Below are 17,047 nucleotides of genomic sequence, written 5' to 3' on the forward strand. Positions count from 1 at the left end.
CAATTAGTAGAGACCAGCCTCTGTATGGTAATGGAGTGTACGGAAAACAGTTTGCAATATCCCTATAAGTCTGATTTTGCAATTAGAAGCGATTAACATGTATGTCAGTATGTACATCCAATGTGATATATCAATTTACCGATCAACAATTATATTATCAAATACCTTGTATGAAACATTTGTTGAAGAGGTATACCTGCTGTGAACGTAAATCACACTTTTGGTATTCTGATACATTGGATTTCATATTGACATAAAATTGTGCCTTAACCTGCAGCCTGGACCTTGCCAATGCAAGGAACTGCAGGTGTTGGAATCTTGGGTAGAACACAAAGTGCTGGAGTAACTTTGCAGGTCAAGCAGCATCTCCAGAGGAGATGGATAGGTAATAATTAGGTGCCATTTCCTCCTTAGGATGTTGTCTGTCCCACTGTGATACTCCGCTCAATTTTGTCCTTTGCCTTGACTTTACAAAATGGTTCGAAGAAGTTCTCCCATTTCCAGCTCATAAATTCCTGAGGCTCATTTTTAAGCACTTATTAAAAATTGTGTTTTTAATGTCACCGAAAATCTATCTAACCTATCTATCGTCTATCTATCTATCTATCTATCTGTCTGTCTATCTATCTATCTATCTATCTATCTATTTATCTATCTATATATCTATCTAAAACTCTGATCTTGCGCTCTTCCGGTTTGCCCATTTTTTCTATTTGCGCAAAAATGGTATGCGATAGCGCTACGATTTTTCGCCAGTCCACTCACCGTTCTCCTGTGCTGCAAGTGCTATCAGCTTTGTTCCAATCGGGGTATATTGTAAAAGTTATCGAGGTTTAAAAATATTTAAAACCGCGCTTGCGCAGATCGATCCCCTCTCCTGCCAGTCAGCGCCGAAGCGGATTGGTCTCTTCTCCAGTCACTCCCTGGGATGGTCAGCACCTTCCTGCGCCATCACATCTTTACTGGAGCTACAGGATGGCCGAAGAGGTCTCCCAACCAGCTCATAATTTTCGGAAGCTCCGGAAGAGGCACTTATTAAAAACAGAAGTTAATGTCACTGAGAAATCTATCTAACTTCTGATCTGGCGTCTATCTATCTAACGACTCTATCTACCATCGCTCTATCTATCTATCTTCCCCTATCTATCTATCTACTATCCATCTCAATCCCTTCATCTATCTGGTCCCCCTCGCTCTGATCTTGCGCTCTTCCAGTTTGCCATTTTTTGATATTTGCCCCTCTCCCCATGCGATAGCTTCCGATTTTTCTCCAAGCTCCCTCCCGTTTCCCCTCTCCTGCAGTGCCCTCTCAGCTTTGTTCCAATCCCCGTATAGTACAACTCCATCCCCCTTAAAAACACATTAAAACCCCTTGCGCCGAACGATCAACACTCCTCCCAACCCTCCACGCCGAAGCGGATTGTCCCTTCCCACACACTCCCTGGGATGGTCTCACCCCCCCCATCCCATCTTTACCAAAGCTGAGGATGGCCAAACCCACAGGTCTCCAACCGGACCCATTTTCGGAAGGGACCGGAAGAGGTACCCCTGCGGAGTTAGAGAAGTCTCCAAACAGAAAGCGGCCTCATCCCTCCTCCCCGGCCCTCCCACACCAGTCCCCATCGCTCACTGTGATTCCCATCGCACCCCTCCTCAAGCCCCCTCCCTCTGGTCCCCCTCCCTGGCTCTTGCCCCCCTCCCCCATGACCCTCCCCCCTCCCCATGGATCTTCCCATACTTTTCCCCCATAGCCCTCCCCCCCAACCCCCCCCCCCACCCCACACCACCCCCCTCGCCTCCCACCCCACACCCCCTTCCCACACACCCCCCACCCCCACACCAATCCCACCCCCCTCCTACATCCCCCCCCACCACACACACACACACCCTCCCCCTCCACCCCCAACACCCCCCCCCCCCCCCCCCCCCCTTCCCTCCTCCCCCTCCCCTCCTTCCCTCCCACACATGAACAGGAGGGGGAGGGAGTGCTGGGTATGAGGGGAAATGAGTCGCGCCTGCGCAGTTAGGGGCTATGGGTGAGTGGTGGAATATTGCGTTGGGGGAATGGGTTGAACTGGGGGACCAGACATCCCGTGTGACTGGGTATGATTTAACTTCGATTAAATCAGCATCAATTCCCAGCATCTGCAGTTTCTTCTTAAACACTGATTCTACAGCTTTGTTTTTCAATTGATGTAGTGATATACCCTTTTTATGTTTTTAAAGCTTTTCAGAAAACTATCTGGAAAATTATATTTGCATTAATGCTTCCTACAGAAGTGTTTATACGGACCTCCACTGATGGGAAATTTTATTTTTGAAATAATATTTAAAACATTTTCTAATATACCTAATGCCTTGCTCCCAGTGCCCATTACAATTTCACTCCAAGTCTTATGCAATTCAGATCAACTGCCACATCACAGCACCATTGCAACACATCTTTGCAGGTGGTGAACAAAATTTAGCTAGATAATCTAATTGTTTACTGTGGTAAAACTGTCAATCAGCTTATCAGAGATTATTTATATTTGTTAAACAGAAATAGAGGAATACCAAACAATTGTTAGGAACTCATCTATTAATCCCTCATTAATTTCTTGTTCATATAACAACGGGTGAAATACATTGTTTTTCCAGTGATATAGTTATGAATAGCATTATTGATATTCTTCATTTTGGTGTTTTAACAAAGCATGCAATTCTATGAAATAGATGCAGACACAAGGAATAACAGCCTTTAAATGTCTTCATACACATCCCAAGGGATTTAAAAGTGTGGTGTTGAAAAATAGCAAGGTGAATTTTTGTCCATATTTCTGGGCCAATAAACACTTATTAAAAACTTTGACCCTGTTGATATTTCAACAGTATTCTCACTTTCCTCAGCATCTTTATTCCACCATAACACTCCCTCAAATCCTATCGACAGTAAAGTTATTTGTAAAATTCAACCACGGCTTTTTTTTTTCAACCGTGCTGGTCTGAATTTTATTTTTTCTCAATAACGCATTTTCACTGAAATTGTGCTAGTTAGAGGTTTAACACACACATTACATTATTTGTTTTCCATGAAACACATGAAGATTAAGAAGCTTGAATTATTCTAAGCTCTCACTGATCTACACTGCCTCTCACTGTTATGTTGGGGAGATTGTCAAGCTTCATTCTCAATATGCGAATACACCTTTTACTTGTCCTCCACAGGAGGTATTGCAGGCTTCCCCAAACTGCAGGCATTCATTCACAGCACTTGTGTAATTTTACTTCTTGCAGTAACCTCCACCGAAACTTTCTAGTGAGAGCATTTGGCTATTGCATAGAAGACTTCCATCTTCTATTGGGTGGGTGGGTGGGTGTGTGTGTGTGTGTGTGGGTGTCATGTAGCAAGTGAAACTTATTTCCTCAAAAACCAGATGCCGAAAAGGGGAAATTTTTACCTATTTCAGTAGAGATTTTCCTTGCGAGTTTAGAAATCCACTCCTCTGTACCTTTGGTACATTATTTTCCTGACCATGCCGCCCACCCCCCTCCCCCGCAACCACACATTGGGGGAACAGACCCAATGGGTCTGCACTTGGTCTAGTGTTCTTTAAAGAAGTGCCTGCTGCATTTTGTGCTGCAAAGTAGAACGTTAGTATCCATGAAGATGTGTTATAGTTCAATGCTGTACCGTCATATTGACAGGGATTCCCAACAGCACTGTTCTATTGAACTTGTGACTGAAGATAGCACTGTATAGTATTATTTTTTATATGGTAGCATCAACACTCTAACAACCATGAAGAGCTGTGAGATTTATCAAGAGCATCTGGAATTTGTTAACTGAAACCTCATTTTATATGTTTTATCCTTGTAATAGTGTCTACCTTTAGTGTTAAGCCTGCTTTTGAAAAATCTCCATTACAATCCACAATGTACCTGCATTTAACATGCTCCGTGTAGCAAATGTCCCATAGTATTTTACAGGAGATTAATAGAGATCAAGCAGAAAGTGAGGGTGAAATAGGTGTGGCTGATGAAACAGGCTTTAAGATATTTATAGTTTGGTGCTGGATACAAGTGAATCCAATTTTATGAGTTGAATTCGATGCAAGATCTGTTTACATCAAGCCTCTGAGGAAAGTTTCAGTTGCAGCGGGTTTGAGGTGAGGGAGTAGGCAACAAAAGGAGGCAATTTTAATAGATCAATTATGAGATTTGGAAATCAAGTTAAGCCATGATAGCAAAAACAGATAATGCTGAGTTCACTTGCAGGGAACATCATTGTGGTTGTGCATTCCTGGCTGCAGAGGATTTGATGTAATTTCAAACAAGTGGTAAGGAACAGGATCAGGTCCATGACCAAGAAACAGACTTTATAATGTGGAACAAAGACAAATTACTTCTAAATATTTCTTCTCATCTGGTATTATATGTTACATGAGAAATATGTTACATGAGAAATTTGCTAAGCTAAAGATAGTAGTGGGATCAGGGAATTATGGGCCTACATATGGAAATCATGGTACTTTGGGTGAAGTAGCTGTGCAAATGAGAAATGGGAGGCCCTGGAACGGCTCTTGATGGATACTAGAGGTAATGAAGTGGGTGTTACATAATAAGCATTTGTGGCTAGCTCTTTGATAATGACTGGATGGATATGAATGGAACCAGGATAGAGATAATGATGATATGGTCACCCATTTAAAGTCTACAGACTCTTTGAGAGGACTGGGACAGCTAAATTATATGTGGAACAATGACATTGGATGCCATCAAAGGTCGGAAAGGAACTAGTATAATTATTGCGTCCAGTGTTAGTTAATGTGCAGAGTAGTCATTAGTTTATTGTTACGTGTACCGAGGTACAGTGAAAAACTAAATTGCCAATCATTTAGGCTGGAGTGATTCTTTCCAGCACCAAAATAAGGTAATAATTATGGTATCCATCATTCAATGCTGAAGGGTCAATGGAATTATAATTTCAATTTATCACCTAAATATTATCAATCATGTTTTTTTCTGGAAGTAGCATGCATTTAAGAATCCAATTTATTTTGTTATATATTCCGGTTAATTTATGACTCCATTTTTGACAGATTTCTATTGATGATTTTGTAACTAAGAATAGATTTTCATCATGACATGATCTTTTGAGTTCTTACATATCGCTCTCTAATTCTCTCACCCTCTTATTCTCACTCTCTTCTAACGCTTTTTGCTGCCAGAGGGAAGGGAAACCTTTGGAAAAAATCCTGAGGATAGGATTAATCTGCCTTTGGAGAAGCATGGATTCATCAAAATTAGTCAGGATGGAGTTATTAAAGAGAGAATGACTCAGTTAACCTAACCACGTGTCTTTGGGATGTGGTGCCATGCCAGAGCACCCAGAGAAAAACCTATGCATTCAGTGGGAGGATGTGTGCAATCAGTACGATTTATTTTCAACATCAATTGAATATGAATTATCAATTGAAGGACTGTGCTGTACAGCTGGCTGAGGTATTCACGAGGATCTTGTATTGTATTGTATTGTATTGTATATCTTTATTGTCATTTCCTGAGTATTCGCATACCCAGAGGAAACAAAAAAACGTTGCTCAACCAGTGTCCATTCAGTGTGCATGAAAAATAAATAGAAATAAAAAAAAATACATGTATCATGAACAAATTTAACACTCTACTAAACATTCAACAGGCGTTCCGACCGGCAGCGGCACAACAGTGGCTCTGCTGCAGTGTGGGGGTTTGTGCGCGATACTTGGCAGGGGGCAAAGTCCATTTAGCAGTCTTATAGCCTGTGGGAAGAAGCTTTCCCACCTGTCTTTAACCTGTCTCTATCTCAGGCAACGGTCCCCAAGTGCCTGAAGTCAGCTACTATAGTGCCGGTGCCGAAAAGGTCAAGAATCACCAACATGAACGACTACCGTCCAGTTGCCTTAACCACCAATATCCATGAAGTGCTTTGAAAGGCTGGTCCTCTCACACATCAAATCCAGCATCCCTGCCTCACTGGACTCACGTCAATTTGCACACAGGGCAAAGAGATCCATAGAGGATGCCATATTTCTGGCTCTTCACACTGTCCTGACTCACCTGGACAGACAGGGCACGTACGTGAGGATGCTCTTCATAGACTATAGCTCTGCCTTCAACACGGTCATCCCCACCAAGCTCACCACCAAACTACACCAGCTAGGCAGCTTGTCGATATGCGACTGGATCCTGAATTTCCTGACGGAGCGACCGCAGGCATTGAGACTGGGCCCGCACCTGTCCTCCACTATCACCCTGAGCACTGGCACACCACAGGGCTGTGTACTGAGCCCCATGCTCTACTCCCTCTTCACACATGACTGTGTTCCTGCATTCGACACCAACACCATCGTCAAGTTTGCAGACGACACAACGGTGATCGGGCTGATCACCAACGGTGATGAAACAAACTACAGAGCGGAGGTGCAGAACCTGGCGGACTGGTGCTCAGATAACAACCTGTCCCTAAACACCTCTAAGACCAAGGAGCTGATTATCAACTTTAGAAGGACACATAATGGGGAATATGCTCCAATCTCTATCAACGGGGACAGTGTGGAGAGAGTGTCCAGCTTTAGGTTTATCTCACTTTCACAACCACTACTTGCTCCCAACAAGGAGAGATTTAGTTTATTATTGTCATGTGAACCGAGGGTACAGTGAAAAGCGTTTTGTTGCGTGCTATCCAGTGAAAATACATTCTATAATTATAATCAAACCATCAACAGTGTACAGATACAGGATGAAGGGTATCATGTTTAGTGCAAGATAAAGTCCAATGACGTCTGATTAAAGATAGTTTGAAGGTCTCCCATGAGGTAAATGGAAGGTCAGGACCACACTCTAACAGGTGAAAGGATGGTTCAGTTGCCTGATAATAGCTAGAAAGAAATTGTCCCTAAATCTGGAGGTATGTGTTTTCAAACGAGAAGGGAAAAGAGGGAGACAAAGCCATTTAACCTACAAATTTAGCAATAAACCAGAGCATCTGGAGAAAATCTTTGCGCTCAGAGGGAAAACATGCAAACATCACGCAGACTGCACCCAAATTCAGGATTGAATCTTTGTTGCTGTGAGGCCGCAGCCTTACCAGCTAATCTGAAAATTATGAGGTGATATATTTTGTGATAACTGATGAAGCTCGGTGTATATACAATGCATGGTAGAATCCAAGGAAGTCCAGAAGTACAAAGAGATCTTGGTGTACGTTCAAGGAACCTTGAAGATGACAGCACAGGGCATGGAATAAACTACTAGACTGGTTGTGGGTCAACAATATGACATATTACTGAAAGAATGGAGTGGCTGGGCTTGTATACTCTGGAATTTAGAGGGATGGGAGGGGATCTTATTGAAACATATAAGATAATTAAGGGTTTGGTCACACTAGAGGCAAGAAATATGTTTCCGATGTTGGGGCAGTCCAGAAACAGGGGCCACAGTTTAAGAATAAGGGGTAAGCCATTTAGAATGGAGATGAGGAAACACTTTTCCCACAGAGAGTTGTGAGTGTGGAATTCTCTGCCTCAGAGGGTGGTGGAGGCCGATTCTCTGGATACTTTCAAGGGAGAGCTAGATAGGGCTCTTAAAGATAGCGTAGTCAGGGGATATGGGGAGAAGGCAGGAACGGGGTATAGATTGTGGACGATCAGCCATGATCACATTGAATGGTGGTGCTGGTTTGAAGGGCCGAATGGCCTACTCCTGCACCTATTGTCTATTGTCTACTGTCTATTGTCTATTAATTAGGATGGAAAACTTGGTGCAGAATGTCCTCTCTTCCCCCTCCAGTTCAATCAAGAGAGGACATTCAACCGAATGCTGCCTGGAATGGAACATTTCAATTATGAGGAGAGATTGAATAGATTAAGTTATTTTGCAACAGAGAAGACTGAAGGGGGTTCTGGTTGAGGCATACAGAATTACCAAGGGCACAGCTGGGATAGTGAGAAACTTTCCCCCTTAACAAAGGTATCAATAACAAGTGGGCACTGGATTAAGATACAAAGTAGAAGGTTTTGAGGAGATTTGATGAGATTTTCACCCAGGGTGTTCTTGATATCTGGAGCACTCTGTCTGATGGTTGGTCGAGCTAGGTACTCTCACAATATGTAAATGAGCTGTTGAAATATCACAGCATAGAAGGTCGCTGGTCAAGTGCTGGAAAATGGTATTGGTAGAACTAAGTACTGAAAGGCCAGCATGGAATCACTGGGTTTCCATGCTGTATGACGCTGTGACCCTTTACCAAATAATTTGTTGTACTGGCATGTTAACTTTCAGCATTTTTTTCATACAAGGAAATCAAGATCCTTTGAAAATTACCATTTTACCAAAGCTGGGTGGCGGTGTGAGCTGCAAGGAGGATACTATGAGGCTGCCAGGTGACGGACAGGTTGGGTGAGTGGGCAGAAGCATGGCAGATGCAGTATAATGTGGATAAATGTGAGGTTATCCACTTTGGTGGCAAGATTGTACACAAGTCACTAAAAGTAATCCTGCAGGTACAGCAGGCAGTGAAGAAAGCCAATTGCATTTTGGCCTTGATTGCAAGAGGATTTGACTTTAGGAACAAGGAGGACCTAGTGCAGTTGTATAGGGCCGTGGTGAGACCACACCTGGAGTATTTTGTGCAATTTTGGTCTCCAAATTTGAGGAAGGACATTGTTGCTATTGAGGGAGTGTAGCGTAGGGTCACCAGGTTAATTCCCGGGTTGGCGGGACTGACGTATGATGAAAGAATGGGTCAAGTGGACATGTGTTTGCTGGAATTTAGAAGGATGAGAGAGGACAATATAATTCTTAGAGGATAGGACAATGTAGATGCAGGAAAAATGGTCCGGATGTTGGGGGAGTCCAGAAAACAGGGGTCACACATTTAGGACTGAGATGAGGAAAAACTTTTTCACCCAGACAGTTGTTGATTCTGTGGAATTATCTGCCACAGAAGACAGTGGAGTCCAATTAATGGTTGCCTTAACTCTTAGGGCTAAAGGAATGGGGATAAAGCCAGAACAATTACTGATTTTGGATGATCAGCCATGATCATATTGAATGATGGTGCTAGCTCGAAGGGCCAAATGGCTTACACCTGCACCTATTTTCTATGTTTCGATGTTAAGTCTTACACCCATGAAGTAATATGTCCTACCTTCCATCAATATGTAATTTCTGCTTGTTATACTTATTAGCTACCAAAACTTTGGCATGCACAAACCTTTCAGAGCCTTTTGGCCAAATATATATATATTTAAAATGTGTGTGTTAGGGTTATGTCAAAGATGAAACAGCCAAACGTCTAGAACAAGAACAAATCCTCCCTCAAGCTCACCCATGCCCAATGTTTACAGTGATAGGGCGAAGGGTGTGTAAATAATGTTCTAGCAGAACCTATGCTACTCATTTACTTTTTCTAAGGAGCTTTACTTTTTTTTAAAATGGTAATTTTACTATTTAACAACATAAGACCTGGGAAGCAAGAAGGTCTGAATCCATGGGATGTACTTTTATTGCACAGTCCGAAGAAACAGCAGTGTTTCAGCAAGCCAGCCTCAGCAAGTCACACAAGAAACAATTTGACCACAATATGCCTGCTTCCCCAGACAACCATCAAATGCACCAACCATCATTCCATACCAACCGCAAACGTTGTCAGTTTGTCTATTCGGTCATTCATTTGCAATACATAACAACCCTCTCACATATATTCGGATTTTTGATGTATCGATACCTGCTCTGCACTGATCATAACCTCCTAGTGGGTTAGAGTCCCCTCACAATCCAATCCACATTCTCAAACACCACAATCTTTCTCTACTCATCTGTTATCTTAGGCTTCAAAATTTCTGAGCCAAGCATCCCATCTAGATTAGTCTGGAGAAGGGACACCATCCTGAAGAAACATCTGTCAATTTCCCTCCATAGATGCTGCCTGACCCACTGAGTTCCTCCGGCACTTTATTTTTTTGCTCCACATTACTCTTTTCCTCTTCACAGCCTTACCTCTAAATGTAAATGTAGGATTTCATCAAGCAAAATGTGAATTTAGATTGTATTTATTTATAACATCTTTACACCGAAGTGCGAATCTACTGTATTCGGGGTTTTTTTTAGAAGCAATTCCTTGTTATAATATAACAAAAAATGTAACTTCTTTATATATCAGGCAAATGGACTATAAATGAAACATTTGATAGATTTGTAAAATTCCAAATTCTTATCTCTAAAATAAGTTAATCAATGTCAAATATTATATTCGTATCAATGTCATCTTTAAAAACTCATTTTTAAGATTTTTGCATATATTTTTCAGTAAAGATTATGTGATTATCTACAGAATAATATACAGTTGATAGGCTAGCCACTTAGTATGGGAAGTGCATGACATTGAAAAGGTCATGCTTGATGGGTTACTTTTATTTCCCCGTTCTTACTGTGGTTGAACCTTAGCATAAATGCTTGGCTATAATGAATCTCAAGCCATATGCCTTCTGCTTTAGATGTCTCAAGGTTCATTAACTCATTAATGAATCACATTAAAATGTCCCAGAATCTGGGACCTACATCAATGGCATTACATACTTCAAAAAAAACCTTGTTTGATTTTTTTGTGTGGTTAGCTACTTTGACACTGAGAAGAGCAAGTACCTCAAATTTATGATAATGTGAAGTGTGCTTTTATTAAAGTGTGTGTTTTGACAAAAAAACTGAAAGCAATTCAGTTGGCCATACCCATGCCAAATTTAAATTTATCTGAGATTTTAGCTATAAGATATCTTTTTTCCTTGCCTCCATGCTTGTGAGACTTTGCAATATATGTAGTATCTTGTTAATTAGCAGTGAACTGGGAGGCCCGCAGACGAAAAAATGGAAATGTATGAATAATCAAACACCTTTATATATTACTTATACAAGTTACAGAGGAAGCAATAGCCTTGACAGTAGAATACTTTGAGTGACGATATAAATATATGAAGTGCACCCACACACAAAGTATGCAGAACATATAAATTGTGACATCAATCAACATATAACACTGATTTGACACAAGCTGCTGTTTTAAATCTCACCTCTACAACTAAAGTCTGCTTGAACTCTCAATTGAACACATGTTCAGCAACAGAAGCACTCTATACCAACACCATTCGTAGGGTCCATAACCATTTGATTGCTGGTTGATTTTTGGCTATTTCAATGCGAGTATTTGATGCTTTCCATGTCTGATTCAATTGTATTAACACTGTAAATGTTATGTAGGAAGGAACTGCAGTTACGGTTTAATCCGAAGAGAGACACAAAAAGCTTGAGTCTCAACCCGAAACATCACCTATTCCTTTTCTCCAGAGATACTGCCTGACCTGCTGAGACTCCAGCTTTTCCTGTAAATGTTGTAGTTGGTAGTGATTTGCGTTTCTGATTGAAAGATCCTTTGGAGAGATGGTTGCATCATTGAGAATTCCCCTTAGAATACAGTGTAAATGGGAGTATTCACAGTCATCGAGGTATACAACATGGAACCAGGCCTTTCGGGCACGCCAGACAAGTTGCCTAACTGAATGAATCCCACTTTCCTGCACCTGGGCCTTATGTCTTCAAACCTTTTCTATCCATATATTTGTCTGAGTCTTTTAAATGTTGTAATTTTGCACATCTGTACCACTTCATCTTGCAGCTCATTACAAATACGTTCCACCATCTGTGTGAAAAAGTTGCCCCTCCAGTCACATTTAAATCTTTCCCCTTTCATTTAAAATGCTCTCTAATTTTAGATTACTCTACCTGCAGAAAATACTTGGTCTATTCACCTTATTCATGCCCCTCATGATCTTATAAATGTTTGTGAGGTCACCCCTCAGGCTCCAATGCTCCAGGGAAAATCCAACCTATCCAGCCTCTTCTTATAACTCAAACCATCCGGACCCTGTAACTAACTTGTATATCTTTTTCACGTATTTTCAAATTTAATAACATTCTTCCTGTTGGAGGCCAACCAGAACAATACACAGTAATCCAAATGTGGCCAAACCAATATCTTGTACAGCTGTCCCAACTCCTGCACACATTACCCTGACCGATAAAGGCCAGCATGCCAGACACTTTCTCCCATATTCTGTGTTGCCATTTTCATGGAACTATGTTATTTTAAAGGAACTATTTGTATTCAGAGTTCCCCCTGTTGTACACCGCTCACCTGGGCCCTACCACTTACTGTCTTAAGTCCTGCCCTGTTTGTTTTACCATACTTCACAGATCTGAATTAAACCCCATCTGTGATTCCTCACGAGATGGATGCTGCTGCAACAGTTAGGATGAGGAGAAAGAGTGGAGGGGTTCTCTTCAGGAATGCATATTTGCTTCTCTATTTGTCAGGAAGGGACTCTCCCACACAAACTTCAGTAAAGAATAATTGGTGAGATTTCAGGGCCACAACATCAAAATCTAAACTAAAATCTCCAGCTATCATTTTAAGCATTCTGTCCTGCCCTGAATTAGAAACCCAGTTGTGCTGCCACATTGCTCCAGTGACCTGGGTTCAATGCTGATGTCTGGTGTTGTCTGTGTGGAGTCTGTACTCTGCCTGTTCTACTTGTGACCTGTGCATGTTTGGGATATGCAGGTCACAAGTCACTTATACCAAAGATGTACAGGTTGGCAGGTTAATTTGTCACTCTAAATGCCCCAAATGTAGATGAATGACAGCATGGGGAAGGGTGTAAGGGATTTGATGGGTTAAAATCCTAGAGTTTCCTACTTAAACATTTATCTTTAATTGACTGAATCATTTCATAAATGTGATTTATCACTTCTAGGTTAGATAGGGATTAGGCTATAAATTCTGTCCATGCCACTGATGCTCATATTCTACTGAATAGCTGAGAGCAAAGAATCTCTCTTCATGATAGGAAGGTCTGGTGCATCATTGCATTTCAACACCCTTCAATGATCTTATGTGGCTGGCTCTATATATGAGGCAGTGTCTGTGAGTATGAAATAGTTCTAGCATCTCTTTAACAACATTGCTGTCTTTCTGTTCCCTATTGCTGAGTCCAGTTGCTCTTTGTTGTCATGTAAAATGAAAAGGGGGTGTGGGGGTCAAAGGTACGACATTGTGCTGTGGTTAGCAGGACGGTGCTGAGCTAATGTGAAATTTATGCCTGGGCCATCTATAGCTTGTAAATCAGAAGACTAAGGGCTGAAGGATAGGTGGAATGTAAGACCAAGGTTAGACATGGGCTCACCATGATTTTCCAGCACTACAGCTCAGGCACTGGCCGCAGGTTCAACAATGGATGTTCCTTAATAGCTGGGACCTGGTCAACCACAGCTCCCTGAGGTGATTTCATGGAAAATCTCTAATAGCGGCATGTTTAGATTAGCCGTCAAATGATCTGAGAATAAATATGTAACCCAGAGCCAGAAGAATAGCAGCCATGGTCTAAGATATGAAGCTAGATTGGAAATTATCCCAAATTAAGTGGAAAGGAAGACCATGGTAGAATTTGAAGCCTGCATTGAAGATATTGTGGAGTATCCTGAAATAACATTAAAGTACAGGGATTGTGAAATTCTTCTTAAAAAGCATTCAAATGTTTCCGTACAGTATATCCTGGGGAAACGGGAAACAGGAAATGCAAAACCAAAATTCTACTGCACCACCATTGACAGAAGGGTTTATATAGAGCATGACAAATCAATAGAGGCAGAATAAATGGTGATATAAGAATTTATTAGGGATAAAGTGTGAATAAAGTTGACAACTGGAAGATTTAGCAGACTGTAAAGAGTATGTTGAGATAAGATATATTTCTGCATTAGATAGAATCATACATGCTCCATTTATGCCAAAGGAAAATGTTTACGATTGGCATTCAACTGTAACCTCAGAGTTTTTTCTCTCTGAAAACTGTATTAGGTTGTTAGAGGAATATTCAGACCAAAGACATAAATATCATGGTAAGAGATCTGATAATATATAAAATGTCTCCAAATGTCTCAAAAGTCATCAGTCACCAGTAATTAAAAGAATTACGTCTTTGGAAAGTAACCACATCCATTCTCTCACACACAAATGGAATTAACTTCTCAAATTTATGAAAAACTGAATGTTAAAAAAATTGAGAAACTGTTCTTAATTCTGGTCTCCAGCAGAGTTTCCAATTTTAAAAGCCCAAGTTTGTTGCTCCCTTTTGAGTTCCTATGTAAATTTCTATATAAATCCTAATATGATGAGCTGTTGTAGTTTGCTTAATCCTACAGAAATTGAACAAACTGAGTTAACATTAAGATTGATTTGCAGAACATAGTTTTTCACTCACAAACCTTTCAGAACCATGTGTTTCAGAATTGTTTGGGGGGGTTGGGTTCCTCTCTCTCCCCACCTCGCTCTCTCTCTCTCCCTATCCCTCTCTATTTTTCTCTCTCTCTCCCCCCCTGTCTCTTTCCCTTTCTCTCTCTCTCTCTCTCTCTCTCCCCTCCTCTCTCCCCCCTCCCTCTCTCTTTCTCTCTCTCTCTCTCTCCCCTCTCCTCTCCCACCCACCTCCTTCTCCTTAAACTCCCACCTCCCCCTCTCCTCTCCTCTCCTCTCCTCCCCCCCCCCCCCCCTCCCTCTCCCCCCCTCCCCTCTCCTCCCCTCCCCCCCTCCTCTCCCCCCCTTTCCCCCTCCTCCCCCCCCCCTTCCCTCCCCCCCCCCCCCCTCCTCCCCCCTCTTCCCCTCCCCCACCCCCCTCCCCCCCCTCCCCCCCCCCCTCTCCCCCCCCTCTCCTCCCCCCCTCTCCTCTCCCCCTTTCCCCCCTTTCCTTTGCCCCCCTCTCCTCCCCTCCTCTCTTGTTTCCCCCCTCTCCTCTCCCCCCTCTCTCCCTCTCCCTCCCCCTCTCCCTCCCCCCCTCTCCCCTCCCCTCCCCCCTCCTCCCCCCCCCTCCCCTCTCCCTCCCCCCCCTCCCCCCCCCCCTCCCCCTCTTTCTCCCCCCTCTCTTCTCCCCCACTCCCTCTCTCTCCCCCCCCTCTCTCTCTCCCCCCCCCCTCTCCCCCCCCCTCTCCTCTCCCCCCCCCTCCCCCCTCTCCCCCCTCCTCCTCCCCTCCTCCCCTCCTCCCCCTCCCCCACTGTCCCCTCCCCTAAACCCCCCTCCCCTCTACATACCCCTACCCCCTTTCCCTCCACCCTCCCTTTCTCCCCACCTCCCCCCCCCCCCCTCACCTCACCCCCTCTCTCCCCCCCCTTTCTCTCCCCCCTTTCTCTCCCCCCTTTCTCTCCCTCCTTTCTCTCTCCCCCCTCTCTCCTCCCCCCCCCCCTCTCTCCCCCTCCCTATCTCTCTCCCCCTCCCCCCCTCTCCCCCTCCCCCTTCCCCTCCCCTCCCCCCTCCCCCTCCCCCCCTCCACTCCCCTCCCTCTCTCACCACCACTCTCTCCCTCTCCCCTCCCCTCCCCCTCCATCCCCTCCCCCACCATCCCTCCCCTAAACCCCCCCCCCCCACACACCCCTCCCCCCCTTCCCTCCACCCTCCCTGCCCTCCCCCTACCCCTCCCCCTCCCCTCACCTCACCCCCCTCCACACCCTCTCTCTCTCCCCTCTCTTCCCACCCTCTCCCCCTCTTCTTCCCCCCTCCCCCCTCTCCTCCTCCCCCTCTCTCCTCTGCCCTCCCCCCCTCCCTCCCCCTCTCCTCTCTCCTCCCCCCCTCCATCCCCTCCCTCCCCTAAATCCCCTCCCCTCCACACCCCCCCCCCCCTCTCTCCCCTCCACCCCCCCCCTCCACCCCCCCCCCCTCCCCTCTCCTCTGACCCCCCCCTGCCCTTTCCCTTCCCCACCCCTCCTCTCCCCTTCCCCCCCCCTTCCCCCCCCCCCCCTTCCCCTTCCCCCCCCCCCCCTCCCCCACACCCTCCCTCCCCCCCTCTCTCCCCCCCCCCTCTCTCTCTCCCCCCCCTCTCTCCCCCCCCTCTCTCCTCCCCCCCTCTCTCCTCCTCCCCCCCCCTCTCTCCTCCCCCCATATATCTCCCCCCCCTCTCTCCTCCCCCCCTGTCTCTCACCTCCCCTCCATCCCCTCCCCTCCCCTCCACACCCCCTACCCTCTTCCCTCCACCCTCCCTCCTCCCTCCCCCTCCCTACCCCTCTCAACGCCCCCCTCTCTCTCTCCCCCTCACTTTCACCCCTCTCTCTCTCCTCCCCTCCTCCCCCAGCTTTCCCCCCCTCACCCACCCTTCCTCTTCTCCTCCTCTCCACCTCCCCCTCTTGCCCCTCTCTCTGTGTTTCTGTCTCTCTCTCTCTCTCTCTGTCTCTGCCCCTTCTCTATCTGCCCTCGCTCTCACCCCCGCCCCCGCCCGCCCCCCCCCCCCCCCCCCCCCCCCTCTAAATGTGACTGCAAGTTGGGGGCTATGCGTCAGTAGATAGGGTGGTTATGGGGTAAAAGGAGCAAATTAATAATATTAATATAATATCAAGGGGGGTAATTAGCATGAGTGAAGGGGGGGGGGGGTTTAGTGTGTGTGACGCTGCATGCCGCATCTCTCCCCCCCCTCATCCCACAACCGCATGTTGGGGGATCAGACCCAACGGGTCTGCACTTGGTCTAGTATATAACTAATACTCTGATCTTGTTATCTTCCGGTTTGCATTGTTTTTCTAATTGCACAAAAATGGTACATGATAGCACTACGCCACCTTACTCACCATTCAGCTGTGCTGCAGGTGCAACGAGTTTTGTTCCGATCGATGGTATATTTTAAAAGTTATTAAGGTTTAAAAATCTTTAAAACCACGCATGCGCAGATTGGTCTCCTCTCCTGTCAGTCACTGCCACGCAGATTGATCTCCCCGTCAATCTCCACCATGGCCGGGACGACGACGTCACTTACTGCACCATCGCCACACTGATTGGCTGCATCTGCTGTCAGTCACCGGTGGCGCCCGCCTCACCCGGTATTGCCCAGTTCTCAGTCAGCAAACAGTGGCTGGAGGGGATGGTCACAGTTGCCGGAGGGCAGGGCCACAGCCACAGTTGCCGGAGGACACGGCCCGCAGCGAGGAGGAAGAATGCAG

Source organism: Leucoraja erinacea, chromosome 7 (assembly GCF_028641065.1).
Source record: "Leucoraja erinacea ecotype New England chromosome 7, Leri_hhj_1, whole genome shotgun sequence".
Lineage (NCBI taxonomy): Eukaryota > Metazoa > Chordata > Chondrichthyes > Rajiformes > Rajidae > Leucoraja > Leucoraja erinaceus.